This window comes from Drosophila persimilis, unplaced genomic scaffold, assembly GCF_003286085.1.
Source record: "Drosophila persimilis strain 14011-0111.01,24,50 unplaced genomic scaffold, DperRS2 tig00000191-arrow-pilon, whole genome shotgun sequence".
Taxonomy (NCBI): Eukaryota; Metazoa; Arthropoda; class Insecta; order Diptera; family Drosophilidae; genus Drosophila; species Drosophila persimilis.
This window is the reverse complement of record NW_020825298.1, coordinates 7,845,844-7,862,476: the sequence shown is the minus strand read 5'-3', so window position 1 is coordinate 7,862,476 and position 16,633 is coordinate 7,845,844. Positions and strand designations below refer to the sequence as shown.

The window sequence follows — 16,633 nt, the reverse complement described above, 5'->3', positions numbered from 1 at the left end:
ATAGTCTTAAGATTAATATTAATTGGGGAATTATGTGGTAGCACCGATCGCGACCTGATTTTGACCGACTTTCAAGGTAATCCGCGGAGATACAGCAATAACCGAGCATCCAAAAACCACCGCCATGATTGATAGAATCGATTTGTTCCACCTGATTTGCAAGAAGAATCAAAACTCCACGTTCCACTGCCCACGTCCTGCTCACGTCCAAGTGCTGAGCGTCGCAGCCGCTGTCGGCGCCGGCTTAGTTAGAGGCAAGGTGTATTTAAACAAGGTGAGGCATGCCAAAATATCATAGGAGGATTTAATGTAAAAGCCTTACCCTACCTTAGTTTACCTTTGCTACCTGCTGTTGTTGCTCTCCCTCTCTCACTTTATCTGCTCCACTCTCTGTTTTTCTGTTGTTGTGGGGGTCTTGTAGTGCTCCAACGGCTCCAACGACTCTGTCCACTGCGCCGCGTTCTCATTGTGTTTTTTTCTTTCGCCGCGTTCGTTCGCTTCTGTCCCGCGAAAAACGTTGTGCGCGTGTGTGTGCGTGCTCTCTTCTAGTTGCTCCGCGTTGTTTTGTTCTACGGGCCAGCTAGGCTAGTCGTTCGATCTATCTAGGCTCCAACTCTCGCAGAGCGTGCGAGGGCATGTGTGCTCAATTCTTAGTGCTATTCCATATGTGCAACTATTTACCGTAAAATGTAAAGTCTAACGAAAAAACTTTAAAAATGTTAATTTAAACAAAGCAAAAACCCTAATGACGGAACAAAGTTCATAGAAAACGCAGGAAAATCATGTGAATGCAGTTTTTTTTACAGTGACGGGGGCAGTAAATGGGAGAGCATCGGAGACGGAGATAGAGAGAGAGAGAGCGAGCAGCGCACGCTCTCATCCGTTTGACATTTTAGTCAACGTTTTAGTGGAAATTTAATAACTTAAAGAGCTTTGGCTTGCATTGAATTAAACATTCGTTCCCCCCTCTCTGTAAGCTGCAGCATGACGCATTTTGTAGAAGTAGAAGATTTTCCACTTGACAATAGAAAACTCCAGTGATCCTCTTCGTCGTGGCGTTTAGCCCCAACTCGTGCGATCTCTGTCTCACTTTTTCGCCCTTCGGAACAACTGCATTTTTGCGTCGCATTTCCTTCTTTTGCTGTTGTTTCTCCTGCTGCCTGGCATTCCTTTCTCCTCTCCTCCCTTCTGGTTGCTTTTGTGGCTGTTGTTTGGCACACAATTTTTTTCCAATTTGTGCGCGTTGGTTGCCGCCTTCGCTGCTGTTTCTTTCTGTCTCGCCGCCGCGGATCTATTTTTAGCAACAGTACTGTTGTTGCTGTAGCATTGTTGTTGTTGGTTAACTACGCTACGCTGGCAGCAGCAGCAGCAGAGCAGCAAACTATGCAGAGCGCGAGAGAAAACAATCGAGTAAAAGAGCGCAAGAGTGAACAGCACAGTTGGGCCTCGAGCGGAGGAAACAAACCCTTGGAAGAATTTCCTATAAATTTGAGAGTGAACAGAAGGAAAGTCGGAGTGTTATCTAATACAATTATTGATTGTTGGAAAATCAAATTGTATAAATTAAATATTTTGAGTCTTATGGGGAGTTTTCACTGTAAGAACCAGAGAGTCCTCAAGAGAGCAATTAATACCTACAGTAAATGTCACGCGATGTGAAACAATGTGCTAAAAATAAGTCGAGTCTCCACTGTACTTTCGACTCGAACGATAACAAAAACAGGCAGAGTGAGAACGTGAAAAGTGACTCTCAGAGCGCGAGAGTGGGTCACACAGTTAGACCTCGAATGAAGGATTTGACATGTAAAGTTTTTTAGGGGAATTTTCTGTATAGTGAAACGTGATGTGACGAATATCTAAAATCATATTCTAAGAAAAATTCAAACTTAATAAAGTTTGTGTCCAAAAGAGTACCATAATACGTGACTCCACTGTACCTTTGACTCAGGTGATAACAATAACACAACGAGTGCGAGTGAGAGGATCCACTAATACACTTGTTTGATCGCTCTCTCTCTCAATGTCTTGTCTTTTGCTCTCTCTCTCTGTCGCTCTCTCATCTGTCATTCGCGCTCTCTGTCTAATAACATTTACATTTTAATGCCCAATTTCATAGAAAATCAAGTGGAAAAGACACGCGAGAAAAGTGAAACAAGAAAACAAAAGTGCAGCAATTGCTGACGCTCTCTGGCATGCACTCGCTTTAATTTTGTGCTTCCTGTGGAATTAACGGAGAGCAAAGGCAAAGCGTAATACAGAAACGAGAGCGACATCAACAAGTGGAGGCAGGCCAGACCAGACGCAACTTTCTTCAGCCAAAAGCCGGCTGAGCGGGAGCCAGCCATCCATCAAAAGCGGGCGTAGAAGAAGAAAAACGTGCAAAGAGGAAGCTGAGATCAGGAGAGGAGATCATACTGCGCGCTCTTCTTGTTTTGACTCTGGAATTTCTTCAAAATGTAAGCTTCCTATACTACATATATTTATACCTAGTATTTGTAAGGTATATCCAAGAATGGAAATCGGAGTGTGGTATGTGGTGCCACGTCATCGCACAAAAAGTTAATAATGATAAAAACCCCAAAAAAACGACCATCTTCAAAGATTATTGTTGATATTCTGCAAAGTTATACCCGTATTTTGTAATGGGTATGCAGTAGTCGCTACAATGCAATATTTTCCTTAATACTCGCTTTAATATGCAATTATTGTCCGTTGTCTGGTATTTGCTCATTGGCGGCGTTATTTATTTATGGATTTATGCCGCCTACAAATTTCCGATTGCACAATCGACAACAGATCGGGGCGGCCTTTGCATATGAACTACATATGTATTGTTTGCCCCCGACTTATTCGAGCGCCCTTAAGTCGTCGCCGTATTTCACTTCTCCCTTCTGCTAGTATACGCTATCTCGCTTACTCATGCAAAGCTTGCCCTTGTGCTTGCATTGAATAATCAATGGAGTAAAGGAGACTCAGGGTCCAAAGCCCTTGTTTTCTTTTTTGTCGTATGAATATCATACCCTATGAGTAGTTGCGTGGGTGGGAGTATAATGGGTTGAGTCACTGAGTCTGACATTGGGTTTGTGGATCCTTATAGTTTGGAATCCGAATCATTCAGACCAGAAATTCCAAGAGTAGAGAATTCCAGCCAATACAAAAATTATAGATTCTGTTCTGCGAGTCTTCTGTTCGAATGTTATCAATAATCATCTATATATACATAGCTTCCTACCTCATTAGAAATCAATCGATTTTCAAGGGTATCTATGGTTTCAGATCCAGAATCTATTCTTTCTTGTTGGATGAGATGATATGATTCATGGCAGACTCCATACTCCATAACAGAACTGATCCAATACACCGCAAGAATATCCAGGGAAATCTGCTCTTGAGCCACGTAATGCGCTGCGGTTTTATAGCTCTTTCGTTACATGGCATATTCGAAGCGATCCGTAGACGAACAAAGCACGTTGTTGATTTGTTTTTCGCTTTGTTTGCTTCGACTTTATTTATAGAATTTTTGTCATAAAGTTTAGCAAACAAATGAACAAACAATCAGTGAAAAATCGCTGACTATTTCGATTTGTTTTCGTTGAATTTTCGGAGTGGGGTTGGGGTGTGGTGTGTCTTACAACTGCGCAGATTTCAAGTGTAAAATTATTTATGGGGGCTTCTATTCGTACTATTTGCTAGTAAACAAAAAAAACCTTATCTAAGAAAATGTTGGGAGTTGCACAACAGCTGTCACCGAAATGAAAAGAAATTACAGACTTTATTTGAGTAAATAAATTGCCTTTGGCTTGGAAATTCTATATGTTTTCCCATACAATCGTAGGTACTCGTGTATTTTCAAAGTTAAGTCGCAATTGGAAAATTCGTTACCGGCGTTCAGAATTCCATAATATTGGCTTTGGCTCTACAACACAATAATATATGATAGGAGGGGCATTTCATGGGATACAAGGAAGTGTTTTTCAGTGGAATGACAAAGAATCAAGTTCTTTGTGCGAAAAAAACCAAGCAAAAATCAAGGTTTTCTTGAAGAGCGATAGTTATAGAATCTATAGATCTTAGTGCAGGTAAAATATATCGTTCGATATATTAGCTTTTTAGCCAAGGCTAGGTTTAGATCTGATATATGTATGCATATTTTATAGCCACCAATTTTAATCAAATTTGGATGATTTATCATGTTGAATATCAAATAAAATAAACTGTTTTCTGTGATATAAGAACGATCTTTCCTACGGGAAATGTCTGAGCAATCTAATCTAATCTAATCTATGTCTGAATATCTAAGAAAGATATCTCCCAAATGGAAGAGTTTATTAAGGAATTTAAGTTTTCACTTTGGACAAAATTAGAAAGAAACTATAGTTGTGGATTCAATATATCCTGCATTAGGAATCACCAAAGAAATCATTCGATCATTCTCCATATCATGAATTTTATATTGTTTGTATTTATTTAAATTTGTCGTAAACAACGTTTCGAATTCGAATCCGTTTCTGTTTATCGCTCATATCATTTGGCACTGCACTGGCGTTCCCCCTGTCAATTCCATTCCGAATAATAAATAAACAGACTGTCAGATCTTCAGTTTTCGCAGATCTTAGATTTCCCCCCAACCATTCCCTCTGATTCTCGCTCCCCTTTCCAGAAAATATATTTTTTACCGCTAAGCAGTTTGTTTTGGAATCTCTTTTTTCGTTTTGTTTTTTCTTTTGCGCGTTCTTTATTGTGGCCCCCAAGACGTGCCCCTTTTTCGGGTCGAGTTTCGAGAAAAAAATGCTTAAGTCGCATATCAAATTTTTGTCCAATATGCAATATTAACAAAAGAAAAACCAACAGCAGAAAACGCCAATCAATTTTGAAAAAGGAAACATCTAAAATCAAACACCGGGTTTTTTTAATTTATAAAAGTTCATGTATTAAATTGGTTTCAAAAGAGCGTAAATCTTAAGAGAGCTTTCTTACGTTTGCTTACGTTGTATGACATAAATATTTGCTCTCTTTGGTTTCGGCTCTCTTTCCTTATTTCTCTCTGCCGTCTCTTTGATCTGTGAAACAGCTGGAAAGAGTTTCATTAAAGAGAACCCACCCAGTGAGAGAATAAGTACGATCGCTAATGTACGTAATGTAAACAATGTACATATATGATACGTCTGAAAGCAATGTTATTTGAATTTACGCGCTTTATGTGTGTCAGCCCTGGTGATCAGCTGGCGATCATCAAAATCCAGCCCTGGTATTCTCTTAATTTTTCTATTCTATTTCAATTTCTCTCATTTTATTTTCTCAATTCTTTTACCTTGCAACCAATGAAAATATTGCTAAAAAATTGTTGCAAATTTTTACAGCTTTTCAACAGATATTGCAGCCTTGATGTTGCCAAAACATGTTGCTAAGCATGTTGAAAAACTAACAGTGCTGCCAGACTGATTTCAAATACCCAGCTGATTTATTGGCGGAACATTCAAATTTTAAATATTTTATACTAATAATTCGAATTTCTCCTGGAGAGGGAGTACTGAAAGAGAATTTTATATGGAATATGGGATATAGCATTCGTAGAGAGAAATGTGTAAGAAGATTCGATTATATCCTCTTTGTTCATCAGATTTCATCATAGAAAATGTGTCTCTTTTATCATAAAGTACCTAAAAAAGGGGTTCATGTATAGAGTATTGGAAGAATATCATGAATCTATATATATTGCATCTACTAGAATATATGTACATATATTTATTCCACGATTTCCTAGATATAATAGTCATAAGAAATTTTAGAGTTCTCTTTAATTAATTTTATTGATTTCTTTGTAGTTTTACTTTGCTTTAGTTATCTTTTCCGCATTCATAGATTTTCCACTGCCCCACCCACACACCACACACGAAGTGCGTGTGTGTTTTCTGTCACTCAATTGTGTGGCAGTGGCTGTGGCGGTGACTCTGTTGCCGCCCAAATAACCTTTCGATTGCGTCAATTAAATATTAAATATATTGTATAATTATTACCCATACGGGGAACGCTCCACTCCACTCACAAATCGAGACACGACGCCTTATCAAATTCCGCCAATGTCGCCGTCGCCGAATGCAAACAGAAAATACAACAGAGAAAACAACCTGCTATCGATGGATCCCCAGGGGCGTAGGGAGCCGCACAATACGCAAAAGGGGGATGAAAATTATGCGGGGGACTCAGCCCCCCGCAGCGAAGCCCCTGTCTGTCTGTGGCTGTGGCTCCAATCAGTGCACGCAACGAACCATTTAGACACAGATGCAAATGTATCTGTATCTTTTGTGAGAGTTTCCATTGGATTTTCCACAACGATTTGCATGCGAAATAATTTAATAATGTTTTGATATTCACATGAAATCACGTCCCACGTGAAATTACTTTTTGCATGTCTGCCTCTCTCTTTCTCTTCCCCTCTGTAGAGCTCTCCCCCCTTTTCTCTGCCTCTTTTGTTGATTATATTTCCAGTTGCAGTCGTAATATTGTTTATTATAAATAAATCAGTTGCCCCTAAACGCTTTTCGCATGAATGCAGGAGCCATGAAGCAGCAATCGATGGCAGGGAACAGGCTTTTCTGATTGTGACACACAAAAGGAAAGAGCGATTGGAGAATAGAAAAAGAGAATAACGGGGGGAGAGAATAGGATTGCGATCCCCGCAATAAATCATCCATTGAGTGTGCGACACCAGAAGGAATGAATGTTGCTGCTGGTCCTACAGGTTTTCTTGTGGAAATTTTATGTCAATTTCCCACATGCTGTCAACACTGCGTATGCGTGATATGTTTTTTGAAAGCCATGAATGCCGTGAAATATGATAATAAAGGTCATGGGTCTTAAATAGAGATATTAAATGCAATTAAGGTAAATATTTTTGCGATAAAAAAAAGAAAAATAGTGGAGATTAACAAGCGGCTTATGGGTAAATGGAGATTTCCTAATATTTAACATTTGTTGGTGTTAATATTTATTTTATTTTGATCCGAAAGTGTCTATTTGATATTAGATTTAAAGCTCTTTTTTAACGTCTTATAGCTAAGAAAACTTAAATCTTAAACATATAAAAGCCTTGTAAACCATAAACCGTAAACCAGATTTTAAATTGAGCTTTTAAAACTATCTTTTTTTATAATTACACCTTGAAAAATTTTAATTAAAATTCTTTAAGCTAAATTAAATTGATATTCCTCTTGGATTGTTTTGGAAAATGTCATTCCAAGGGTATTCCCATTTTATCTAAATGGAAAACCCTGCGAAGTCGTTGCAGCAATTAAGATGTCAACTGGCATATCCTTTAAATCACCAACGAAGTTAAATGGTGGCCCCTGGGTGCTGCGTGGATCTCATAAATATGCAAGTAGGGTATCGATAGGATACCCCATGCCGATCCATGCGTGTGCCACCGTTGCATGGCAGTTGCTGCTGCTGCTGCTGCCCCGAAACGCTTTTCATTCTACTCCGATACTCCAATACTACGTTGCATGCTGTCGAGCAATTAGATTGTCAATGGAAATGCACTTTTAGCCAGCACTGTATGTGTGTGCATGTACTTTTAGCCAGCACTGTGTACTGTGTGGCTACTATTATGATCTGGACGACTGAACGATCTGTTGGCGGCCGCAACGCACGAATCAGAGACCGCCAGCCACAGGGCGTAGACACCCATATGCCTACCATATCCATAGATCACACATGTGTTGGAGAGTGCGTACGAGAGTGTCTGTATCTAAGTATCTTTTTGTGTGCATTTCAACTGGTTTTTTTCTTAGCCAAATTGCGAGTTTTAATTTAAACGACAACCACACACAAAACGAACGAAACCGAAACGTCAGGCGAAAACGCTTCTGGGGTTCACTTCGATAACAAACAACGTTTGCAGCAGTTGACTCGCTGTCAACGCTGTCTCTCTCTCACTAGCCCTCTCTCTCTCTCTCTTTTCTCGCTCTGCCACAAACTACTATCGATAGCCGCCTCTTACGATCGTCGCCCGAACACACGCCAATCCCTCGATTCATTTCTCGAGCGACGCTCAAACGGTATACAACGGATCGGATCGGATCGGAGAGTAGAGTAGAGTAGAGTTGCTCCCCATCGACTGTGTCTCACCAATTAATTAAAGATACTCCGTATCCGTATCCAACCGATCGTTTCGTATCCACAGAATCGCATCTCGCATCTCGCGTCTCGCGTGTTTGTGTGCGTGTGTGTGTGTGTGCAATCCTCTGGTGCTTTTTTCTACCCCCGTTTTTGTGGTGTGTTCATTAAAAGTGCAAATTGTTTACGAGAATTTTGCTGCCTCTCGAAAGGTAATTTCCTTTTACGTTTTCACCAGCGTCCCGTCCCAGGCGTGCAATTTTCCTTAATCGAGTGTGTACTCGTATCTGTGAGTGTATGTGCGCATGTGCACCGGTATCTGTGTGTGTGTGTGTGTGTGTGTAACGTTTTAATTAATGCCTGAAAGAAGAGGAGAAGAAAGAGCCAAGCAAAGACCCAAAGAGAAGAGTGAGTGACGGCTCCTGCGGATGACAGTCATGTGACAGGCCACCAGGCATTCGAATGTATCGGCAAGATATTCCAGTAGCCGACAACTGTCATAACGGATGATGAGGGGACGCTAGGAAGGGGGGCGCCTTCTGTGGGGTCCATCCAACCATCGCTCCAATTGGTTTGATGCCAGACCCAAGAAAGGCTGCGCGAGTGGGTTTCCTACAAAGAAAGAGTTACAAATGTGGCAGATGAGATAGAGGCTCCATTAGATGAATGATCATCGCTTGGAGGATCATTAAGGAATGCATTAACAACTTTATAAAGTCGTAAGGCGCATGAATGATCATCAAGGAGCGCCTTGAAATGTAGAAATTCGATGGCAACTGGATGGTTAAGGAATGCGTTTGCAGCACTATAGCGATATGCAGATCGCCCGATGTAATATAGTTATTATTCTTCTGAATAGGAGTTATTTTCTAACTCTAAGGGGATGTGGGTCATTCAGAATCCTCCCCGATTATTGGATTAGCCTCTCGAAAATCATTAGAAAATGATTGGTTCTCCAGATTATAACATAATACTCTCATTCTTTTATTCCGAAAAAAACTTAAACGATCGTTTGGGATTTTTAAGGATGGTTAAGAAATGCATTTTTATTAGTATGTTCAAAAATCCCTTTATTTATCTTTTAAATGTTGTGCGCTCTAATCTCATCATAAAAAAACCTGAATAATAATTGTGAAATCCCTTAAAAAATGTTTCTTCTTTCGAAATTAGTTTTATCTTTTTGTGTACTCTCTCATTTTCATTCATTATTTAATCATTTTTCACCAGAATACTTCTTCATGACTGGCAAAAGTCTAAACCACAAAAAATTATGCGATTAGAACTTGTTTTGGGTCATAAGCGGCATTTTCAGAGGTTTTTGTGGTTAAAAGTGTTTATCGTTTAATAATTGTCTTGTGAAAGAAACTTGAAATGTCAGCAGTTTGACGAATCTCTAGATAAAAGATGTGAATGTTGTAAGAATCGCTGAATAGATCGCGATAATACATTCAAGATGTTATGGAGTTAGTTTTTAGTTTTATCTAGAATTTGTATACCTATATTTGGGAATGCTAGGGAAGTATTAGTTAGGGTTTGTTTGTTTTTCTACGATTATTGTATGTAATGCCGATTCGGGACCATGAATAATCATGTTATTCAAAGAATGCCCTACATTTAATTTTGTTTTTCTTTCATTCTGAAATTATTCTGTAGGTTTTTTCTGTGCGCTTCACTTCTCTGAAATGCCTCTTCTTATTCATTCGAGGCATTCCCCATTCCCCATTCACCTGCTACCTTAACCCTTCAACAATCTTTGTTAAAATCGCTTTAAATTCAAGTAAAGACATGAGACTGTCTCCAAAAAATAAAAAACAAAAAACAAACACCGAAAACCACTCCCGTTTCGTTTTGGTTCCCGCTGTGCAAAGGTTTTAATTGATCGAACGTGCGTTTCATACCAAATTGTTTTAGGCATTCGCCAATTTTTGCCATAGAAACTGGCGTCACAGTCGAGTATCGTATCGAATGTCTCCATGTGGCTATCCCATAGATAGAGATACAGATACTCGTAGAAGTACCGGCAGAATGAGTACACTTAATGCCTGAAACTAAACCAACTGAAAGACCTACCAAAATCAACCTACGAAACGAAACGAAACGAAACGATCGAATGACTGTTTTCTGTCGCGTATCTGAATGTCTTTTTCGTGTTATCAGGCGATCAATTGCCTTCCGCGGAACCAGGGACGAGGGACCGGAGGCAGTCGCTGTCGCAGTCGGAGGCATAGCGATCGATCGATCAGCGGACGTGTCGCCGGGACTAATGAACATTTGTAAACCAACAAAAATAAACGATAAATAAATCTAAAAAAAAAACCTAACTAAAGCAAAAAACTAAAGCAACAGATTACACAGATTGAAAAGATAACAAGAAAGGAATACTTCGAGCTATGGAATGCCCACTAGTTATGCAGAATACGTAAATTATATGGGGCATAGGGAGAGGAGGCACGTACTGAATTTGGAGCTCTTGTGGGGGCAAAAGAGTGGCAGGAAAACAAGGATATAGGCCCAGTAAAATCAAGAGCCTTATGAAGGCGGGACAGAGAGGGACAACACTTTTTTGTTGTGCTATAAGGGAATGCATTGCGATGTGATGCGATGGCGAGATGCGATAATATTTTGTGAGTCGCAGTTTGTTGTTCTCTCTCTTTTTCTCCCATTGCTCCTTGCACGCAATGCACTTCTCTCACTGCAGTTGTTGCTATTCTTTCTTCCGCTGTTGCTGGGAGAGCAATTTCGCTGCACTCTCATTCTCAGACCACTCTCTCCGGAATTCGTCGGAATTAACGGGATGCGGATAGTGTGAGTGTCATACCGCGAGAGAGATAGAGAGTGATATCGAGAGTACAGCTCTGCGTCTTTGGGTCCACACAATCCGTCCTACTTTGCCACCAACCGGACCGTACTATTCCCTCAATATATCCCAATTCCACGCTCCATTGACACTCTTTCTTATCTTTCAATTCCACGAATCTAATGACCCTTCCATTCCGTACACAACGGGGTATCATTACACAGTAACAACATACTAATGAGCGATGATCTTAGGCCTCGGCTTGGCGTTGATTTTGCGTAAATCATTCGTTAATTTGCGTGCGGGGGTCACCACCGGCGGCCATGACAACAAAAAAACTGTTGTTTGTAGCTCGGGTCACGACGGGGCTTCGTCATGGCGTTGTCAACGCCTGCAATTCTATAAGAATTTACGACTCGCGACTCGAGATTCAACGTTGAATTTTTATTACAATTTTATTGATTACAAAACACACAGAACAGAAATGTTGAAAAACACAAACCCACACTGGAATGGAAAATAACTCGAATAATTGCACGGAATCGAACGAGAAATGGAAAACGGAATGAAATTCCCAGTTCCCCCGACAATCAATTTGTGTGGAATATTCTCTCCTAGTGAAAACCAGACAATTCTTGTTTCAATTTCGACTTCGAGGAAGCAACATTTAAGTATCTGCTGTATCTGTATCTGTATCTGTGTATGCCCCAATATGGCTGACATAACTCTCTCCAATTGATGTCTCAATTCTGTCGTGTGTTTGCGTGGAGCGGAAAAGATATTCAGTCGCTGACTAAACGCTTAATTATGCTTTAAATGATTCGAATGCGAATGGCATTTTTGGCATGCCCCCATGCCCCATGCCTGGCCCATTATGTTGTTTGTTTAACATGATGTTGTCGGGGCGCTGTCTCCTCCTCAGAGTCCCTCTCTTTTCTGCTCCTCCCCTGAGACTCTCAGATTGACAGCTGGGACACTTGCCATGTGCCTTGGCTCCTCTGAAATGATCGTGAATGTCAGTTTTGATTAGCAAATGACCAACGGAATGATGATGATGATTGCAATTTGCTGAAAAGCGAAAGAAATTTTGCCTCAAAGATTTAAATATTTGCTTTTGGGAATTGATTTTGATGGATGGATCGATGGGATGTCAAAGATGATCAGCGATCAATGGCCACCAATGCCTTTTAGGGATTTAAGTGATTACAAAAATGAATTTTTGGATAGGATTTAATGGAGATGTGGCCAAAATTATATCTTCATTGATGGTAATTCAAAAAGAAACGTTGTTGTCGAGGCACATGAGCCTTGAGAATGACTTAACAATTGCTCAAGATCGCAGAGCTTTGCATAAGTACATATATGGAGGATTTCAGAGATTTATGGAAAAGATATAAGCTCACTTAAAACTAAGAAGTTGGAACTATTTTCAAAAATTCAGATAAAAGATAGCGGCAGATCCATCCTCTCTCCCTGGCACTAAAATTTATCTTATTGATTGATTTTAATCCTCTCATAAAACCAGGGAATCAGCGAGCCCAAATTCTATTTGAACTTTGTTGCACAACTGCCTTGAGAATGTATCTACAGGCTGTATCTACAACCTGTTGTATCTTTCGCTATCAGCGATCATAATGACACACTAATTGCGCGTATCTTTCAATCTTTAACGCATTCGTGAGCGGCTGTCAGGGATTTCTACGAGAAGTCACGCCGCAGTCGTCCACCGAGAACTTCCCTAAATGGTCAGAGCTTTAGATACAATATACAATATGTATATGTACATATATAAGATTCTCTGGCATAAGTTTGACTTGGTTTTTTATATTTTTGGGCTGGGGTTTTATTTGGGGTGTTATCAGTGGCATGAATGAACTCAACTCACGATCGATTCGATGTTAATACCCTCTCTCCTCCAGCGGCCAAAAACCGAGTTGACATTCAACAAAATGTAGTCGTTTATAAATGTTTTCATAATACTAATTAAAAGAAAGAAGAAAAAAAAAGGGGAACCTGTTTGCCACCAGAGTTGCCATCCGATCATTTAAATGACAATAAAAATATAAAATCATTTAAAATATTACGAAAGTCGACTGACTGTCTTTCGTTTGGTTTCCTTTTTATTTATGGCCACGAGATGGAAACAAATTGCAATCGTAATTGCGCTTAAGTGGCAGCCCCCCCGATCACGAGACCCAGCCAGCAAATTCATTGACAGACAGATACAGAGATACAGATACATTTAAAGGGGGTACCCGTCAATTGTGTCTATAAATAAAACCGCAGCGTCTCTCTGTTCGGAGCACTTCCATCAATTGTTTCAATTTGTTTTGTTTTTTCCTTTCTGTTTTTCGTACTTCTGGAGGAAGAACTGCCACTATTTTGGATCGGCGTGCGGATCGCGGGAATTGCATTTAGTAAAATTTGCGGGTAATTACCCATCGATAATTGCCCGCATTTTGTGGGCTAGTATCTCTCGTATCTTCTATCTCTCATATCCGTATCCGTTCGTTCCTCCGTTTTCTAGCCCTCAATGTCGATATTCCCCGCATTGTTTATGTAGAGCCCGAGCCCGAGCGCATACGAATCGTACATTAATCCCCTGTGCAATCATTAACAATGCTAATGTGCGTCTGAAGCGATTGTTTGAAGATACATTGCGGGTGTTCGTAGTCTCGAGAGACGTTTCTCTGACACGCATCGCTGAGCCCTAACCCTCACGGTGAATGCTGTATGATCGCTGATCTCCACAGAGAACTTCAGCCATGATCTTGGACAGGTTTCCAAACGGATCTTTATGCTCAAGCTGTGCTTTTTTTATGGCTGGAAGGTGATCTTTATTTAGACTTTTTTTTTTGTTTTTTTAACGATCTTCTTGAAGTGTTTTTTGTTAGATCTTAATCGATCAATAAATTAAGATAAAATTCTGAAATTAACAAATTTGGCTGAAATTAAGCAGATAATTCATTACGAAGTCCCTGGTTTCACTTTCAAAAATTTACTAATCTTCAGATCTCTTTTTACATATTGAAAATTTTCATGATAGGAAATTCTTCAAATTTGTTCTGTTTTTCTGGTATTTATTTTATTTATATTATATTATGAATTATATTTATAAATTTTCGAGTATTTTTCTGGTAATTTTTCTCCGCTCATATTTCTGCTCTGGTATTTTTAGTATCTTTCTGGTAACTTTCCATTATACCATCGTATTTCTGATGATCACTTGAGAGCTTCTTCGCATCCCATCCGCCATCTCAAACTGATCTTCCTCAACAGTGTCTTCTTCTTATGCTTCGTGCTTCGTGCTTCAGGCACTCCCCCGACTGATCTTCACCTTCGATTTGAACTTGAATTTTCGAAGAATAATCTTCAATCTTCCACATACTATCCTATCACTGTTTGGATGCCATGATCCACTCATGATCCGCCCACTCATTAATGTTTTTGCTTATTATTCTATCCGCTTGTTCTTCCAAAAACCTGCCACACTTGTTTATAGTGGGGGTTTTTTTTTGTTCTTTCTTCTCGTATATGTAGTTTTTGTTTACAATGTACCCCAGACCATGTTTAGTTTTTAGACGGGTTTTATTTTTAGCTACTCTACTTGGCCATTCCATTTGAATTATTGTCTGTCTTGAAACGTGTCTGAAAACAAAAGCATAAGCAAACAAACTATAAGCGTTGAGCCACTTTATCTATTTCATATATGAAATTCTTTGAATTTCCCTGAAACGAAACTCATTTGGAGATACAAACTACGTTTCGAAAGTGATAATATCTCTATGGACTTAAGGAGTGTCGCCCAAAAAAGTTTGTCAAATCATGTAAGAGGTTGTATATCCAACAGATATGATAAGCCAATGTGTGTCTGATATCAGAGCTCTATGGGAAATTAGCTTCGAAGAAGAGACGATGAAAAAAGGGGGTCGCCTACGAGGAATTTTTTCCCCCTTTGGATATTTTTCATTCATTTGAAGCATTAAGGCTTTGATTGCTAAATCAGTTTGTGCAGCTATAGATTGGAGATTAGCTATGGATTATAAAGATTAACTGTAGATTAGATTTGATAAGTGACGAACGATTGAATCATTCTGTAAATATCGAGCCTTGTCTATCGATATTATAAATTATAGACCGTTTAGAGTTTATCTTCTTTGTTTTATTCTATTTGAATGATATCCGTTCGCTTATAAGAAATTCGATCCACATATGTACATACATATGTGCCCAAATTCCGCTCCATTATCGATTTGGTATCGATTAGTGGTGTGTTATCGATTGTTGATCGACATTATATTTATTTATCGAAGAGCAATCGAATTATTTCCTATTATTATCGATTTTAATTATCGATGTGTTATCGATGTTTATCGAACTGTTAAGTAACATTGTTCTCTTTCATTTTTAGTGCAGGTACTTTATTAGGTATTATCTCTGTCCACAAGAAAATATCTACAACTTAAACTAATTCTCTTACTATTTCTCTCCTCATTCGTAGGGCTTCGTTTGCTCCATTGATCATCGTTTCCGTGGCGGCTGTTGTTTCTGCAAGCCGCCTGGAGGATGCGTTTCTGTTTTGATAGGCTGTGCTTCGCAACCAAGCGGCCAGCCACAAACAACAATCGCCAAAGCAGCAGCCACAGCACAAATGAACCACAGTGCACCAGCACCTGCACCACCGCCGAGAGCCATAGCCACAGCCATAGCCATAGCCCACCTAGCACCACCACAGATGCAGCAGCAGCAGCAGCAACAGCAACAGCAACTCCATCAACAGCACCACCGCAGAAACAGCAACAGATACACCAGCAACCGATCGGAAAGGGAGGAGATCTATTCTATGCGGAATATCAGAGATTAAAGCCAGCGATAATTCATAGGGATTACAGGGATAAACCACCGGATATAGAGGCAGAAAACGAGGAGAAACTTCCCCAAAAGGAGACCCCACCAGCACCACAATCCCCCAAGAAATCCCAGACACCTTCCATACAAACAGAGATACAGCGGACAGAGCTACAGATACAACAGCTACAGTCAGAGATACAACAGACACATCTACAGCTGCGTCGCTATCGCCGTCACAGCAGTGCCGAAGATCGTAGGAAACCGAAGCAGCAGCACCACACGAACCACACGAAGGTACTATCACCAGATTCCGATTTCGTTTCCGATTCCGCCGGCGATCCGAAGATCCGTAAAGCAGCCAGCATGCAGCAGGAGCCGAACGCCAACTATCAGTTCCAAACCGACTTGGGTCTGGTGAGCATCGTCCAGAACGTCGCCAACAACGCCGCGAACACCAACAACGCTTACGCCGCGACAAGCAACAACAACAACAATAATAATAATCTGCTGGGCGGCGGCGTCGGCATCGTGACATTGCCCTCCGCGGGTAATAACCTTGGACTTTTGGGCCTCGAACAGACGGCGTCGGGTCTACGGCTGATACAAGCCCCACCGCCGCACTCCGATGTACTCACCCACACACTGATCTACGGCACACCGCCGTCGGGGGCACAGCAGCTGCACACGGACCCCAGGAGTCTGTTGCATCAACAGGAGCTGCAGCTGCAGCAGCGCTATCAGCAGTTGCAACAGCTCCAGGCCCAGACGCAGGGACTCTTCTCGTACCACCAGCCGAGTCCGAGCGGTAATCCGGGAGCGAGTCAGCCGGTGGCAATACCCGGAGCGGCAACCGTTGCTTCCTGCAACTCG

General features: G+C 40.6%; 1 long non-coding RNA gene across 1 annotated transcript; it reads left to right on the top strand.

Annotated features, from left to right (window-relative positions):
* The first annotated feature begins 487 nt into the window (after nt 1-487).
* On the top strand, nt 488-15,656 carry LOC113565693. Its single transcript, XR_003408721.1, has 3 exons — nt 488-689; nt 2,117-2,456; nt 15,414-15,656. It is a non-coding gene; the product is annotated as an uncharacterized LOC113565693 (long non-coding RNA).
* Nucleotides 15,657-16,633: the final 977 nt, after the last annotated feature.